Here is a 19,040-nt window from a genome sequence, read left to right on the forward strand (position 1 = left end):
ATGGGGAAAAGACTCCCTGTTTAATAAACGGTGTTGGAAAAACTGGCTAGCCGTGTGCAGAAAGCAGAAAATAGACCCCTTCCTGACACCTTACACTAAAATTAACTCCAGATTAATTAAAGACTTAATTTTTAAATTAAAGAATACCTGGCACCATAAAAACCCTAGAAGAAAATCTAGGCAAAACCATTCAGGACATAGGAGTAGGTAATGACTTCATGACCAAAACACCAAAAGCATTGGCAACAAAAGCCAAAATAGTGAAATGGGACCTAATGAAACTCCACAGCTTCTGCATGGCAAAAGAAACAGTCACTAGAGTGAATCAGCAACCAACAGAATGGGAAAAAATTTTTGCAGTCTACCCATCTGACAAAGGGCTGATATCCAGAATTTACAAAGAACTCAAACAGATTTACAGGAAAAAAACAAACAAGCCCATTCAAAAATGAGCAAAGGATATGAACAGGCAATTTACAAAAGAAGACATACATGAGGGCAACAAACATATCAAGAAATGCTCATCATCACTGGTCATTAGAGAGATGCAAATCAAAACCACATTGAGATACCATCTCATGCCAGTTAGAATGGCGATCATTAAAAAATCTGGAGACAACAGATGCTGGAGAGGATGTGGAGAAATAGGAACACTTTTACACTGCTGGTGGAAGTATAAATTAGTTCAACCATTGTGGAAGACAGTGTGGTGATTCCTCAAGGACCTAAAAATAGAAATTCTAATTGACCCAGCAATCCCATTACTGGGTATATATCTGAAGGACTATAAATCGTTCTACTATAAGGACACATGCACACGAATGTTCATTGCAGCACTGTTTACAATAGCAAAGTTCTGGAACCAGCACAAATGCCTATCGATGATAGACTGGACTGGGAAAATGTGGCACATATACCCCATGGAATATTATGCAGCAATCAAAAATGATGAGTTCATGTCCTTTGTAGGGACATGGATTAATCTGGAGGACATCTTTCTCAGCAAACTGACACAAGAACAGAAAATGAAATACCACATATTCTTACTCATAGGCGGGTAATGAACAATGAGAACACATGGACACAGGGAAAGGGGTACTACACACTGGGGTCTATTGGGGGGAATGGGGAGCAGCAGGAGTGAAAGCATGGGGATAAATGCCAAACGTGGGTGAAGGGGAGGAAGGCAGCAAAACACACTGCCACATGTGTGCCTATGCAAATGTCTTGCATGTTCTGCACATGTACTCCAAAACCTAAAATGCAATAAAAAATAAATAAATTTAAAAAAAGAAATAGAGTCAAGAAGCATAGGTAATCATAAGATAAATATGCCGAATATCCATTGCTTTCTTAAAAACTCACAGAAATGTATTTAGAAAGTACGAGAAAAAAATTCCTTTTGTTAAAAGCAACAAAAAACAAAATACCCTAAAAATCACCTTTTTAAAATAAATGGGGATGAAACGAAATATATATCATGGTTCTTCTTGTGGATATTGGATTAATTAAAAGTATAATGCAATGATTATGAAAATTTAACAGGATTTTCTTGGTAATGAACTATTTCTAATATTTATCTGAAAGAATAAATCTGATATATTTTGAGAAAATTCAGAAAACCTCTTACTCTCCTCTGTTTATTTTTTTTGGAAAATCTTAGGCTGGCTTTTAAGTGCCTTGCCTAATATATACCTCTGGCATTATCACACTTCACTGTAGATCTTCATTTTCATGTCTTTCTTCCCTTGGACTTCTTGAAGTCAGAGTTAGTATTATTAATCTTTCCCATCACGCAGCACAAAGCCTGGCTCAGGGAACATTCAATATGTTTGTGGAGTAAGTGGTTTTTAAACTGGTTAAACAACCACACCAGAGAGTTATGGTCAACAGATTGATGTCACTCTGAAGGGCGGGCACCAGTGCCATGAAAGGATTCTTTTTGCCCTGCCTTCATCTCCATTTTTGTCAAAGATTCAATGAATTTGTATATGATATTTTGTGAATGATAGGAGTCAGAGAGGAATAAATATAACGAGGCAGAAATAAGAATGCTACTGTGTTCTGATAGGCTGGAAAAATAGATCTAATTTAGAAGAGTACATTTCATTTAGGGCAAGTGTAAATTTGTGTTCACACAGATTCATGCACACATACACAGCCCTATGTGAATAAAAATTGGAGAACACAGGACAGGAGTAGATATTTTAGAACAAACTTGGAGCCTTGGAAGCCACACACAGAGATGCAGCCTCCAAATTCTAAAACAAGATGGATTTTTTAATGGTCTAAATGGTCCTAGACCCACCTTGAAAAGCAAATTAAGTTATAGTGTTTCCAGATTTAATAACAATCTTCAGGTTTTTATGGTTATATTTGTTTGGATTAAAATCACTTAACATTTGACTGCCATTTTATATTTCTGTGGTATCAGTTTGTGTCCTCTCTTTTTTAAGCAGAAATATAATTTTGTACCATTAAACAATTGCCTCTGTCAGCCATGGGAAAATTAAGCCTTTCCCTGAATCTTCATGTAAGCATGTAAGGACTCGACCAGATACAAAACCAGACACGAACTTGGCCTTCAGCCTTTCCCATAACTATAAGAATAGCATTTTTGTGGCCAAATGTAGACACGTAGACAAGGAGCTTGTTCTATTGGCACACTGGTCTTTTCTGGAAGGTTCTCAAATATCTTGACATTTGAGTTGCTCCATCAAGTAAGTTTTCCTTGAAGACCCTCTCAGAACATCAGGCTGCAGCAGTGCAAGGCATATCTGTTAAACAGAGTATGTGAGATTTACCAAATAAAGAAAACAGACTTGCCGTTTATGCTGTATCTTAAAAACATCTTTGCTTCCCTTTCTTTTGTCTCTATTTCCCTCTCTCTTCCATTTACATACATATTTTGCTACTACCAATACAGCAGAATACAGTGGAGACACGTGCATAAAAACTCTAACTTAACATAAGCAAATGATACCTCAGGTTTATTTTCATTTTAGATATATGTGAAATTTGCCCTTTTAAAAGGGAAGTTTGAGCATTAAGTTATTGATACTTTTTCACTCTATCCCATGGCCATTATTCATAAGTAATAAAAGCCAAAAAATGCCGGTTTCTTCAAACATGTAGCTACCAGTCTGCATGCCTCATAGAACTGAGCTACTTCCTGTAAACATTTTCACATACAAACAAATTTTCCTGCATACCATAAGGAATGCAACAGAGAGAGACAACACCCCATTACACTTTCAATAAATGCAAGTGCACAGAATAGTTCCTGAACTGTTGCCATGGATTTCAGCAATATCTTTTGGTTTACCAGACACATAATTGACTAGCTCAGACTTGACTAAAAAAATAAAATAAAATAAAAAATAAATGCTAAATGTCTGGTATGTCTGTAGAAGAAAATGCCAAAAATATCTCGTGCTACACTGTTAACACTATGAAAGAAAGAAGAGTGCTAAAGATCAAAATTTTCCATCCTTACTTTCTCCCTTAATGAATTGTTCTATTTTCAGACTGTAAAAATATAGTGTAAATATCATCTGGGATCTACTCTCTCCTTGATTCAAACACCATTGCATGGGTTGTAAAAGACCAAAACCCTCTCCAAAATATCTAGATATTTGGTGGGGAGGGAAAGCTGGAGAAAAAAAAAAAAGCTGGTACTTCCTTGGCTCTAAATGCCTGCTTCTGCTTAATTTACTCATTTACAACTCTTTCTGTTGGTTCTGACCCTATTCTACCCAACATGTAAGGAAACCTTTCCCATAATTTTCAATCCAAAAGCAAAAGGAAGCCCTCGAAAAATGGGTGCTTATGACTGACTTTACTAAAGGTTGAGGAGTTGAACATTACAGTTACAGAAACAGATACCACTTTATTAAAAATTTAACCTTCTAGTGCTTAATAATCCTTCAGACACCCCAACGCCTTGAATTTTTACTTACTGCCTTTACCCTCTGTTATTTCCCAATATTGCATCATCTCCCTGGCTATTCTGCTCCTCTCCTCTTTCATGAACATTTCTCCTTCTCTACCCCTGCTTTCCTATATCTTCCCAATTCCAGTGAAGTCTCTGCATATCCAACCACCAAAATTAGTACTAAGACTACCTTAGCATATTCAGATCCAATATGGTGCTCAGCAGACCAAAACATATCTTCTATTTACAGTATCCACCTTCCTCTGAAGCCAGTTGGGGTTGGTGTTGGCCATTTCCTCCACTTAATTTATGACATATGTATTTGTTAAAACAGTTTGGAGCAGGATCTGAAAATTGGAAGAAACCACTTGTTTATGTCTTTGCATATCACAACGTTTTAAGAATATAAATTTTAAATTAACCTAAATATTCAAGGTAAGTGGAGTGATGCATGTCTCCCCTTTTGTGCTTATGGTTGCTCAATCATGAAAAGACCAACGTATGAAGATCCAGGAGATCAAGTTTGATTGAAACTTTTTCGTGACTTTCTCACACTGTCAGCCTCCCTGGCTCAGCATCTTGAAGTATTCCCTCAGGTGTAACTATCTTTAAAGGAGGATAAAAGTAAGATAGTGTCTTAACATGAGTGAATTGTGACAGTTAAGAAAATAACATTGTATCCAACTTCAGATGATTCGTTAGTACATAAATGTTACCCTAATTATCTTTTCTTCTAAATTGTTTTTTGGTTTTTACAGGCGTATGCAGCATTGATTTTTTTTTACACATTTTATATTTACCTACTGTTGAATTTTGTAATCATGTAATAAATGATGCTGACATAGATGGGGGCACAATCTCCTGTTTTCAAACATTGCTTGTCTCATGACTTACAGATGTTAGCATCTGATTCTCACATATAAAGTGAATCTAAATGATCTCACACAACAATTTTTGCCATGGGGTTATTATTCTGATATCAGTTTCCAATAAGTTTTACTTTGACAAGAAAGAAGGAAGCATTTTGCTAAAGAGAATAAGAGTTCCCAGATTTATCTTTTTTTTTTCATCTAGCCAAAACCATATTTCTGACTGAAGGTATTTCTTACTCACTCACCTTGTTCAACTCATGGTTTAGAGATGCCCTCGAGGTGAAAATGACTGCTTAAGGCTTATTCCATCCAACCCTATGATTCACCAGTCCTATGAGTCATAGTTTGTAATCATAGCATAATGGAAGATATTATTTTATTAAAGGAAAAGCTATGACTTGTCCAAAAGTGAAATATACATTATAGTAAATATAAGGTGAATTAGGATACAAATTAACACTTTCCTTTTGTATGAACAGGATTTGAGTGAGTCATTTTAGATGGGAAAAAAGAGACCAAAAGTTTAATTGATTATTTAAAACATTTGGTTTATTCTTAATGAGTAAATCATCCTAAATTTTGAGTTTTCTTTGTTCTTAGGGAACTGAGCTTTTGAATAGAAGGATTTAAATACTTTAATATTAATTAAAATGTATTTTTCTTCTTTAGTTACTTCAGAAATATATGTTTTAAATTTCTTTTAATAGTAGATATATTTCCACTTCATTAACCAAAAAAATTTATTAGCATCATATAAGTACAAGCATTTAAAAGAAAAGCAAGCAATTTGTCAATATGATGAGTAGTTAAATTTGAAACTCAAACTCTTTAAGAACCAACTGACTTACAGTAATTTTGTTGTATTTTTCCATTACAGACAAGAGCATTTTGGACTATCTTATTATAAATTCAGAGTCCAGGGAATTCCAATGAGATAATGTCATTGACCTTGAGTACAAATAATCAGCGGTGAATACTGTAATATGATAATGTGAAAGTTGCAAGAAGCTCATTCTCAGACTCTATTTAAAAACCTGCTAAATAAACAATATGATGAGGCACAGTGCAAACTAAGGGAGTAGAACTTTAAGGCATGTTACCTAAAATAGAAAGGCTTTTAAATAACTCTAGGAGATTAAGAGTGAGCCCTCACGCTTAACTGCTGTTAAATTAGTTCAGCATGTGAGCATCTATCATGTAACACTCTCCTCTGCGTCATGTAAGTGACCAAAGATAAATGTCAACTTTCATCTCAATGATTTTCATTTGTTTTTTTTCTTTGCCTTTTGTATCATTTAAGTAAAAGAAATTTTCCACCATTCTGAAAGCATGCAGCTTCATCAAAAATGTTCCATTTCCACAAGCTGCATACTCTACTGTGAATGAGAGAAAAATGTTGGCTCTTTAAAGGGGCAATGCCATAGGAGAAAAAGATTATTTGAGCCGTGCTATGTATGTTTACACCTACAGGCTGCCAAAACTTCCTTGATATTCATCAGAAATGCAGCTGTAATTAGGGAGAGCAAAAGAAAATCAACTTCAGTTCACTAACTGACCTGAGGCATCTAATTTATGTACATGTTCATTTTGTTAAAACATGCAAGCATAGAGCTATTGGAGGCCATATGCCATTCGTTATGAAAAGCACATTCCTTTAGTCTTTGTAATGAAAGCCATATGGCTTTCTGAAAGTTAATTATATCATAAATATGCTGTAATAGTGAGGAGTGTGGTCTAGCATTTGCTGGAAGAAACTTCAAGACTGGTTTTGAGTCAGTTTCTCAGTTGATTCAATTCAGAATCTTCAGGAAGTCACATGCCCACTGTGCCTCAGTTTCCCAACACTGAGAGTGATGATAATAGCATAGAACCTAAATAAGAGAAGAGAACTGAAATGTTTTCCTACTTAAAGGTAAATAAAAAATACAAACTATAATTTAGGTCAATAAACAAAGAGTAAAAAGATTATTTTGAAATGTTATCTGGATAATTTATCAAAATTGTCTCCTCCTCCTTCCAATGTTTCTTTCCCACCACCACAAGAGTAATCTTTCTGAAACACAAGTCAGATTGTTTATTCTGCTGTCATACATTACTTGCAAAATAATACTTGAATTCTGTATAAATGGTCCCCAGTCTGCTGGTCCAACCTAATCTGCCACCAGTCTTTCCTTGCCCTATCACATAGACGTACACACCATGCCCTAGATAGGTTGCACTCATTACACCAAGAATGTCCTACATTCTATTCTCCATTTAAGTCGTGTGTGTGTCAAGGCCCAGACCATCATTTTTCCCAAAGGAAGGACTTTGACTCCGTTAGGCCATTGGTAGTTCCTTGTTCTGAGCTATAATAGCACTTGCTGTATACCTTCATAAGGACTTACTACATTGTAGAGTAATTATTTTTAAACACACCCCTCTCTTCCCACCAGAATTCAGGCTCCTAAAAGAAAGGGTCTACGTCCTGTAAAATAGCAGGTGCTCAATAAATAGTTTATCCTCCACTTTTTTTTTTTTTTTAAGATGGAGTTTCGCTCTTGTTACCCAGGCTGGAGTGCAATGGCGCGATCGCGGCTCACCGCAACCTCTGCCTCCTGGGTTCAGGCAATTCTCCTGCCTCAGCCTCCTGAGTAGCTAGGATTACAGGTACGTGCCACCATGCCCAGCTAATTTTGTTTTGTATTTTTAGTAGAGACGGGGTTTCACCATGTTGACCAGGATGATCTTGATCTCTTGACCTCGTGATCCACCCGCCTTGGCCTCCCAAAGTGCTAGGATTACAGGAGTGAGCCACCGCGCCCGGCCCTATCCTCCACTTTTTAAAGTCAGAGGTAACTAGCTGTTTGACCCAGGGGCATGTTAACTAGTTTCCATATCCATTTCCATCTCCAAACCCTCTCTCTGTTAACATTTTATAATAGTCAGAAAATGATCCCAAGGGACTTGTAATGTTCTTAACTATTGGAAACAGTTTTCCACTGTGCTATCCTTTTGATGCAAGAAAGTAAAATTATTTTATAAAGGTTTTCAACAAAAACTAAAGTCAAGTGTTTTCTGTTTAAACTTAAGCTGACTAAAAAATTAAATAAAACTCAAGTCTTCATTCCCCAAGTATTCCAATTAAGCATGGTTTTATGGAATCTTCATGCAGTGTGGAAGCTAAAATGAAACAAGAAGCCAACATGTCCAACAATGACATCCCCACCTTGACATAACTAACTGAAGATAGTTGTACTTGCCATAATAATAATGACCCTAAACTGTCTAGCATTAAATTCCCACCCCAGTGATACAGAACATTATTCTAATGACCTAATTTGATTTTTTAGAATTGGTTTGGTTATGCTTCTGGTTTATACTTTAAAGAAAGAGAAAAACCTGTCTCAGATTCCATGGGAGTTGAATTTTGTAGAAAGTAGGTGTTCAAAGAATGCTGTTTCAGAAACTAAATTATATTCACATGTGCTAAGAGTAGCAAAAAATGAAGAACATTTATGGCTGTGATATGTTCATGTGACTTAGAGCAAACCAGAGAGGAATATCTAAATGTCAAAGAGGACATGGGGCAAAGTCTGACTTATAAATTTGTTGAAAGCTGCTTTATAAGAAACAAGCTTTAGAATCTGACTTGAGGACAAGGCAACAGGGTAATAATAATAATAATAATGGCAGAAAGTTACTGATAGAAATGAGCTCCAAAATTTTAATTTCCCCAAAATAGTTTTCAGATGGTTAAGACTATCTTTCTATGTATGACATTTTCAGGCACCATATAAAACATGATTTATTTAGGAAATAACTAAATTAAAAGTTATACATTTGCCTACATGGTAATTTCTCAGTAAGATACCACACTCATTTTAAATGTTGTCACTGTTGATACTAACCCTATGATGCTCAAGACACCTGCCTGCCTGGGGGTGAGCAGTATCTTCTAATTTCATTAGAACTTTAGATTTGTCGCCACTTCTCAGATGCAGAGCTCTGAGTCATGAGGATGTAACCATCCTGTGCCTTTGATATCCACTTTCCTCCCAGAAGGAGAGTCCTAACCAACTGTTTGAAGATGTTCTCCCTTCTTCTTTCTGCATCATAGGATGCAAGTTATGAAACTATTACAGGGGAGGAGAAAGAAAAACTACTAACAAAGGAAATAAGGTGGCATTTCCTGATTCTCCAAATCCTTTGTCATCTTACTGAAAACAGACCCAAACTGGGGCTCAGAAGACTGGAGGCTCCTCCTTAAGCCTGCCTCTCTGCTAAGTTAATGAATCACTTTTTACTTCTGTGAGTCTTCTGCTTTCTTAATAGAAGTACTAAGAGTATGAATAACCCTATTACTACAACAGGTGAACTTATTTAAAGGCTATGATATAAAAACATTGACTTGAGAAGGATCATTTTTATTACCAAGCCATGTATTTATTTATTCATTCATTTGGCAATTATGTTTAAATGCCTACTATATATCAGATAATGGGTGCTGGAATTTACTAATGACTGAAGCACAGTCCCTATCCTTGCGGAGTTTAAAGTCTAATAATGAAGACAAGGGTTGATTGAATAATCACAAAACAGATAATTACAAACTGATATATATGGAATTACAACACGTAATTATTGTGATCCAGAAAATACTGTATTTTCACTATCAAATGCTGTTGTTTGTTCTCTAATTTGCATATCAGTTCATTTTAACCATCGAGGGATTCCGGAAAAATACTTATCCAGCATAGCATGCTATTTGTAAGTTGAGGCTTTTAGATAATGATTCGAATTGCAATTTCCAGATGAAACTGAGTCCTCATTTAGTGAAACAGAAGAAATTTAAAACCAGAAGATAGAAAGGCAAGACCTGAAGGATTTTCCTAGAAGGGCATGGGACATATTTACAGGAAAATCTTTCAGTCTTTTGAATATAAAGATCCTACATCTAACCTGAAGGACACAGCATTAAATAAAATTAGCCAGGAAGAGAAATACAAATGCTACATAACCTCACTTGTATGTGGAATCTAAAATAGTCAAACACAGAAGCAGAGAGTAGAATGGTGGTTACCAGGGGCTGGAGGCAGGAGTGAGGGGAAGATTCAGGAGATGTTAGTCAAAGGATATAAAATTTCAGTTAGGAAAAATAAGTTCCAGATTTCTATTGTGCAACATGGTGACAATAGTTAATAACAACATATTGTGTACTTGAGAAACATTTTGTGTTCCCACCACAAAAAATAAAGGATAAGTAGATAAGGTAATGCATACACTAACTTGCTCAATTTAGCCTTCCCACAATGAATATATATCCCAAAACATCATGTTGTACACTATAAATATGTACAACTTTTATTCATCAATTAAATAAATAATCCTACATCTGTGGCATTACCAACAGCTTACCCATTACATTTACCATACATCAAGGTATTGTTCTAAGCACTTTATAAATATTAACTTGTATAATCACTGCAATAACCCTCTAAGGTAGGTAATGTTATGGTAGTGAAATTATTATCATGTTTCAGAAGAGGAAAATGAGGTACAGAGGGATTACACACAGCCAGTAAGCAGATCTTGGATGCAAACCCAGTCTGTGCTCCTATCCACCATGTTCTACAGCCTCTCATTTATACAAGTGTTCTGCTGAAACATGTCAAAAATTATAGTTTTTTGGCTCAATCATATAGATAGCATGTTGAAAATATATCTCCACCTGCTTTTCATATTCTAAGAATAAATTCTACTTGATAATTCCTGATCAGAGTCATAGTCAAAACAAAGCAAAACAAAACTTTCAATTATTTTCAATCAGAAATTTAGTCTACTTGGATATTTTTAAAAGAAATATTTCATAACTATTTTTCAAAAACGAAGCTCAGTTCATCATGCTTTAACAAAATGCTTCTTTATTATTGCAGAGTACATAGCACATAGGTTTGATAGACATTTTACCATGAAGGAAATGATACTCCTAAAATTTGGTACAGCACTATGTCAAATGGTGCCATTAGCCTAAAGTTTAGACTATAAATGAATGTGAAAAAAATCAAACCTGAAGTGTCCCCATTCTATCTTCTTAGAAATGTATCTACGAAGGTGTGTTGATGAATACACCCTTGTCATTTCAAATCATGCTGCTTCCTAGGTTTCAATCATTCCAGAATATTTCAAAAGAGGAAGAAAAGGAACAAAGTAAAAGAGACACCAATTTAGTGTGAAGAATGCCTTTTGGATTTTTTAATGGTAGAAAGAGTCTTTTTGAGATGAAGATTAAGAAATGATTAGAAATAAGATTACTTATTTGACGTGAGACTATTTTTGGAACTTAAAATATCAGAAGCCCGTATTGAAACAAAGAATTACTACAAACGTTGCCAACCATTGATATGCTTCCTATTGTTTATCAAACAGACAAAATAAGAATCTTTGAGGGAACGGCTATCAAGCTGTGTTTGAGAACAAGAGTTTTACTACTAGACAGAAAATTGAAAAGATAGAAAATTGTATATACTTGTTAAGATACGTTGCCTCTTTTCCGTGGAACCTGGAAGTCGTATTGCTGCTTCAAGATGAAGCTGAACATCTCCTTCCCAGCCACTGGCTGCCAGAAACTCATTGAAGTGGACGATGAACGCAAACTTCCTACTTTTTATGAGAAGCATATGGCGACAGAAGTTGCTGCTGATGCTCTGGGTGAAGAATGGAAGGGTTATGTGGTCTGAATCAGTGGTGGGAACAACAAACAAGGTTTCCTCATGAAGCAGGGTCTTGACCCATGGCTGGGTCTGCCTACTATGGAGTAAGAAGCATTCCTGTTACAGATCAAGGAGAACAGGAGACAGAAAGAGAAAAATCAATTCGTGGTTGCATTGTGGATGCTAATCTGAGCGTTCTCAACTTGGTTATTGTAAAAAAAAAAAGGAGAGAAGGATATTCCTGGACTAACTGATACCACCGTGCCTCATTTCCTGGGGCCCAAAAGAGCTAGCAGAATCCGCAAACTTTTCAATCTCTCTAAAGAAGATGACGTCCGCCAGTATGTTGTAAGAAAGCCCTTAAACAAAGAAGGTAAGAAACCTAGGACCAAAGCACCCAAGATTCAGCGTCTTGTTACTCCATGTGTCCTGCAGCACAAACGCGGCATATTGCTCTGAAGTAGCATACTAAGAAAAAACAAGGAAGAGGCTGCAGGATATGCTAAACTTTTGGCCAAGAGAATGAAGGAAGCTAAAGAGAAGTGCCAGGAACAAATTGTGAAGAGACACAGACTTTCATCTCTGCGAGCTTCTACTTCTAAGTCTGAATCCAGTCAGAAAGAAGATTTTTTGAGTAACAAATAAGATCAGACTCAAAAAAAAAAAAAGATATGTCACCATCTAAAACAAAAGAAACAGCTAGAATTTATAAATAATTTTCTTCTGGGTAGATATTATCTGTTGGGTCCATGAAATACATGGAGTGCAGTGATTGTTCCTCATTTTGTAGATGAGAAAAAAACACTTAATTCAAAAATTACCAAGTTAATACTTTAGAAAAATGAGTATAGCAGAATACATGAACAAACATAGAACTGTAACTTGCACCTCCTAAACTTGTCAGAAAACTGTTAGCTTTAAGCAGGTGCATCCTTCTCAGGGAGGGGAAGGATCAAGCTAAACAATGGTGATTGGTTATCAACAAGTCATATGTAAATGAGGCATATAAAAGGATGGGCCAGCATGCTGTTCCTCTACCCCATTATCACCTTGAAAAGAAGTGTCTTCATATAGTCGAGAGTTGCAACTGGTGGACCATGGGCGACATTCTGGCCACCTTACATACCCTTCACCCTACTCTTTCATGCCATACATAACTTAAAATGCTCTAAGCAAGATACTCTAAGCAGTGGACATACTCCTTTTGATTGAAGCAGAGCTGTTTGCCCAAGTTTTTGTTTGTTTTCAGAGTTAAGGTACAGAGGTTAGAGCAACATGAAAGACTCAACTTTCTCAGCTGAAAGGGGGACAGAGATGATGGAGGAATTAAAAGGATGCCAAAGGTATTTCTTCTATTTTGTCAACATATAACTAAGTTTAAAGGTCTTAGAGCATAGAAACCTAGTGACTAGGTTTCAGTTTGAAGGGCAAAATTATTTAGAATGAAATGCAGTCAGCCACTGCATTGAATGATTGACAGTCCATTGAGGCACAGCTCCATCTTTCAACAGAAGATCTAGGAAGTGATATAAAATAAATAAAAGTTCTCATCTTTACTCTAGGGGAGCTCTGCAAAAGTCTGGTAACTGCCTGTGAAATATCACAAAATTTTCAAAGCAGCAAACTATAAAAAGCAACTGCGTATGGCTTAATTAAACTGGGTAATGAATCACAGCCAGTATTTGTCAAATGTCAGGTACTGCACTATGTGCTTTATATACACTTTATCCCCAATTCACAGTGAACAAATTGAGGCTCTGAAAGTCTTATGTAACTTGTCCAAAGTTACACATATGTACAAATTCTACTCTCTTCCTCTCTCTACTATCACTCACTGCCCATAAATAATGTAGTACATTACTAAAAATGAAGGTAGCATAGTGACATTGAAAGTTACAAAATATTGTTAAATAAAAAATAATAAAAGTTGTATATATCACAACCATGAAAAGTTTATATGCAGGTAGGGGAGACTTGGAAGGAAACGGAGAAGTTAAAGAAGTTTGTGTTAGGGTGGTAGGATTATAGAGGATTCTCAGAAAGTTCTTTCTATCTTGCTGCAAAATTAAGTAAAGTGTATTTAAATTAGATAGAAAGGTGTTGAAATCCATCAAGGAAGACTTTCTGAATAAAGGCACTTTTTATCACTGTTTCAGAAGAAAGAGGGTTTCATGTTGGCCATAAGGAGAAAGAAGCTGTCAGAGCAATGACAAGACAGTTAATTCAGCATTTCAAAGTATACACAGTAGTCAGCTCCTTATCCCGTGTTTCAGTTACCCAGGATCAACTGCAGTTTGAAAATATTAAATGGAAAATGTATTAACTATTCATAAGTTTTAAATTGTACACATCCTGAGTAGTGTGATGAGATCTTGTGTCATCCCACTCCATCCCTCCCAGGAAATTAATCATCGCTTTGTCCAGTGCACCCATGGTGTGCAATATGTATGTATGGGAAAAAGCATGGCATATATAAAGTTCAGTACTAACTGCAGTTTCAGGCATCCACTGGGGGTCTTGGAACATATCCTCGCGACCCAGAGAGATACACGTTAAACAAGGCTGCCGTAACACAAAGACAGTTGCAGGAAGATTAAGCTGAGATGTCTGATTTTACAAGTTAGAAAATGAGGAGTAACGTGATAAAAGGATGTGAGAAACTTTATTCTAATTGCTGTGTGGAAGATGGTTGAGAGGAAAGAAAGACCAGAACAGGGAGACCACAAGAAAACAGTGAAATAAGAAAGACGTTAGGATGTGGCATGAACTGAGCGTCAGAGGACAGCTATCTCAACTACCCCACAAATAGTCTCAGATAAATGCATCCACTGCTCAAAATTCTCCATCTTTAAAGTGACAGTAGGGAACCTACAACCTTGGTAATCCCATGAGACTCATATATTACACCAAGGTTGTCACAGGCATAAATCTCTAAAGGTATACAAATAATATGAAGAGAAAATACTCAAAGTATTTAAGTGTTGCCTTCCCTCTGCTCTTCAGAAACCCAGGAAAGTTTTGAATGAGTCTCATAAGAGTGGACATGCATGCCACACCATTTAAACAGACAAACAATATAATTAAAGTGAAATGCTCTGCCTTGCATTTCATCAGCAGCAGCAGATAGAGTAGAGCTGTAAGTTTGTCTACCTAGGATGGTGGAAAAACTGAAAGAGGTAAATATATTTTTAAAACAGCTGCTATTTTAGAACCACACAACATAAGGACTTTGTGCATTCCCTTTTGTGTGACTTCAGACCATGAAATAAGCACATACTTTGGGAAGACATGCTCTTGCTCTAATTATGGAAATGACTGAACTGATCAAATTACTGGTAGCATATCTTGCATTACACCAAAGAAACTATTCCAACACAGGGCTTTGATTTGATGATTGAAAACTGCCAGCCATTTCTGCAGGACTTTGAAGAAATGGAAAGCTCAACTGATAAGAAAAGCATAAACAAGGGCAGTAGAAGGTCATTTAACCTTTATTATCACTGTGGTGGTAGTTGTTTTAGCTTTAGTTACCGCTGCCTAATTCAAAGAAAAATAACTATTAAGAAAAAGAGTTCTATTAAGTCTTCATAAACCTTGAACAGAAATCCTGATTTTTTTTCTGACGATGCTTCTTATAGTCAGATGTTCAATTTGTATCATATTTACTAGATTTTAAAACAAGCACTTTTCCAATTTAAAAGATTGAAGGAGAGGGACAAGGGAAAATATTGGCCTGATGCTGATCATCTGACTGGCTCATCCCCTGTGTCCCATTTCCTGCAAATAACAAAAGATTCACTCTTTGCCTAGATTGGAGAATGAGAGGTGATTTCCCTGTGGGTGTTTGGTTGAGGGAGGTGATAAATCAACAAGACAACCCCTCAATCATTCTTGAAGCAGAAATGCTTTGTATTTCTTCAAGGAAATAGAATGAGACTTCTGGGAGTGCCTAGGGGCATGAAATAGAGAACTCAGTAGCCCAATGAACATAGCACACATTCTTGTCATTTCATGTTCTAGACAAGGTAATTAAAATATGCATAAGATTTTCTGCTCCCCAGTTATTTTTACTTCCCGGTAGATTGAACAGTCAGCTGATCCATCTTGTGGGCAATGCCCATTCACCATTGACACTCTCCTGTTCCCCATCCTGTGTATCATCCCTTCTCACACGCAAGCATATGCCAGTAGGTGAGATACCAAAAGTAATAATATGCCCATTTAGCACTAGAATGCTTTTAGAGATGTTGAATTCTCAGTGGCAGATCTACAAACTCTCCAATTTTTCCCAAAGAGGTAGCTTCTGTCAAATGCAGGACACCAAGAAGTCACATCTTTAAATATGTTTTTCTTTTTGCCCTTTCTGGCAGGCCTATACAACAAAGAATGATGAACAAAGTCATAAATTTCTATTTGCTCATACTTTACTAAAAAAACTGTATGGACTTGCATAAAAATGGCATGCTGGTTAACCCTCAGAATATACAGACTTGTATATTCCTGCCTTCCCAAGCCAGCCTTCTTCATCTCTCTGCTGATGGAAATTTCATTCCTTCCCTGACCTACTCTCAAAATGTGTTCACAAGACAGAACCCAAGTGACTGATTCTTCTTCAGGAAAGAAATAATTTATGAGATTTTAAGTGAGTTCTTCTTTAGAATAAAGAGTTACATTTTGAAAGAGGAGGAATGAATTTATAATTATATAATTTTGGGTTTCAAAAATAAAATAAAAAGCTGAATTTTGGGGAGAGGTCTCCTTGGTGCCTCTGAAATCATGCCCTCCATATCCTGGAGTTGATGCAGGTGCCAAATGACCCAAGAACTGACAGCAGTTCATCACTTGTATTTCATTTGCATCTGCTCCACTGATACTTACTTACTTGTTTTGTGGGTGTGTGTTTATTTGCTCTGAGTTAAGCAGTTACAGGAAGCTTATGGGGTTAAGGTGCTTAACCATGAGATGAGATGTAAGCTGGCTGTCCACCTCTCTGGATCCCTGAGCTTCCTTGCCTATGGCTTCAGACACTGGGTCCCTTTCTCTGTTGGCATTCCCACTAAAGTTAGAAACACTGACCTGAAGAACCCTACTCCTTTATGTCTCTTTTATCAGCAACTACTCTGGAGGGGGCAGGAGAGAAACACCATGAGGTCAACAGGATGCTTATAAAGAGTACCTTGCCAGCTCCCTCTTCCACCTCCCACTCTGCCAATTCCTCCAGATAAGAAGGAAGGAAGCACTGTTGCTTCCATGCATTTTCATGCATGCAAAACCCAAAATAGTTGGATAGTGGAACACATAATACTTTGTGATCACCACCTCCTCCCTTCCATCTCCAAACCTTCTCTTCCTGTGGTGCTCAACACAGGAAGTGCCATTGTGTGTGTCACAGTAATTGTTGATACAAGCTTGGGAGCCTACCTAGGTACAAATCTCAACACCTCCACTTACTCCATATGCGATACTAGGCAGGCTTCCTAATTGCTCTGAACTTCACCTTCTTCATCTATAAAATGAAGAAAATAACTATTTTGCATATTGATATAAGGATGAAATAGAATAATGCATGCAAAGCACTTAACAGTATGCCAGGTACATAATAAGCACTCAAGAAATGATAGCTATTATTATTAATGGGACAATCATATATCTAATTACTCAAAATTGTCAGGTACCTTAGACATCGTTCCTCCTTTTTTCCCTGTAGCCAACCTGATCTTAAGCCCAATGAATTCTACAACCTAAACACAGCTAAACTCACTGCCTCTCTCTCTCACTACCTTAATAGCTCAGGTCCATATATTTCCCTCCCTGAACTACTATTAAAACCTTTTAACTCACTTATATATCCAGCTTCTTCCTATTCCACCATTCTGCACATTTCCCCAATGTTAATTTTCTAAAACAGAAATGTGCTCCCAAAAGTTAAGATCTTTCAGGGACTCTATACCTTATTTCTGCAATCCCAATTCCTCAGCACAGTATTCAAGGCCTTGCACCCCATCTCACTGCTCCCTTGCCACTCACTGTGCACTTTTTTCCCCCAATGCCATCTGAGCTTCTTAAAACAGACCTCATGTCCACATGTCTTTGAACATGCACATTTCCTTCCTTTCTTTACATTACTGACTCTCACTTAGCTGAGTGAGAAACTTAGACTCAGCTCCCAGAGTTCTTTTCTAAGAAATCTTCTTGATTCCTCATTCATGTTCTACATTGTTTCATTTTTTACATACTTGTCCTTCTCCTTCTGTTTAGAACTGAGTTTCTTGAAGTGAGAAACTGTACCTTGCTGCATTGCAAGTGATTAACATAAATGTTGATTCAATTCATTCAACAAACATTTACTGAGCACCCATTTTGATGCACTGGGCTGGGAGTTAGATGCACATGGGCCATCAGTGCGTGGTCCCCTGCTGTTTTGTGATATTGACATCATGGGAAAGTGGGAGCCGAGTCTGACTGCTTTAGATAGAAATACTTGTGTATAAATGTCATCTAAATTTATTCTCACAACTACCCTATAACAGATATTATCTCAGTTTTGCCCATGATAAACACAAAGCTCAGGGAGATTTAATGTCTCGGCCATATCATCTAGCTGGTGATTGGCATTAGGTATTAGGGGAGGCAGTGTTTCATGTTGGCTATGAGCTAGCTTTTGGAGTAAGACCAACTTGGGTTCAAATCCCAGCCTTTACACATATGAGCTATGTAATGTTACCAAAATTACTTCACATCGTTGAGCTCTGTTTCCCCTGTTAGAGGAGGAAAATAATACCCTGTCTTGATAGCTGGTGTGAAATCCAAATTTAAAAACGAATATGAGCTTTTAGTCCAGGGACTGGTAAGGTCTCTGGGTAGGGAGCAGATATCTCAGAGCCTGCATTCTTAATCACTCTATGGTATTTATATTCTGAGGAAGCATTGGGACTGACTGAAAAAAAGTAGATTCTCTCTGAAATTGCACAGGGAACCTAAGGCTCAGACTGAGAATGCCTTTGTTTCTAGCAATCAAGGACACCAAGAAAATTGCCTGTGTGTCAACTACATTGTAGATATCCCCTAGAGAATTCAGATCTTGCCAGCCATCAAATAATGAGACTTTGCAAAATGTGAAAGTGCTTTGGAAAATACAAATAGGCAGTACTATTTTTATTGCTAACAGTCTAAGATGGGACTCTATGTGACTCCAGTGAACTTGTCAGGTTGTCTAAAAAAATCATTTCCTTCTTTCAACATTTCTTTGGCTATTATAATTATGATTTTATATTCTGTTGAACTCACACTACATCTAGTATGTTGTTAATTTTTTAGAGTGCTTTGGTCCCATTTTGTAAAAATAAGGTAATCCAATATAGATATGATAAAATGGGATAAAATTTTCACAGTGTATTATAATCTTAAGTCTATGGACAATTATTATGATAGTGGGCAATTATTAAATAGTAGACAGTAGTAAGCATACTAGGTGCTAGGTACCTGGGTTTAAAAAATATGTTAATTTATTTAATGCAAGAAATTCAGTAAGAAATCTGAGAT

At 36.7% G+C, this 19,040-nt stretch overlaps 1 long non-coding RNA gene and 1 pseudogene across 1 annotated transcript; one reads left to right on the forward strand and one right to left on the reverse strand.

Annotated features, from left to right (window-relative positions):
- Positions 1 to 1,639: 1,639 nt before the first annotated feature.
- On the reverse strand, positions 1,640 to 4,283 carry LOC144577873 (uncharacterized). The gene is made up of 2 exons (XR_013522681.1): positions 4,125 to 4,283; positions 1,640 to 2,777 (listed from the first exon to the last, which is right to left on the reverse strand). It is a non-coding gene; the product is annotated as an uncharacterized LOC144577873 (long non-coding RNA).
- A 7,086-nt stretch (positions 4,284 to 11,369) lies between these two features.
- Positions 11,370 to 12,143, forward strand: LOC100398259 (small ribosomal subunit protein eS6 pseudogene; annotated as a pseudogene).
- Positions 12,144 to 19,040: the final 6,897 nt, after the last annotated feature.

The sequence above is a fragment of the Callithrix jacchus genome, chromosome 9 (assembly GCF_049354715.1).
Source record: "Callithrix jacchus isolate 240 chromosome 9, calJac240_pri, whole genome shotgun sequence".
Classification (NCBI taxonomy): domain Eukaryota; kingdom Metazoa; phylum Chordata; class Mammalia; order Primates; family Cebidae; genus Callithrix; species Callithrix jacchus.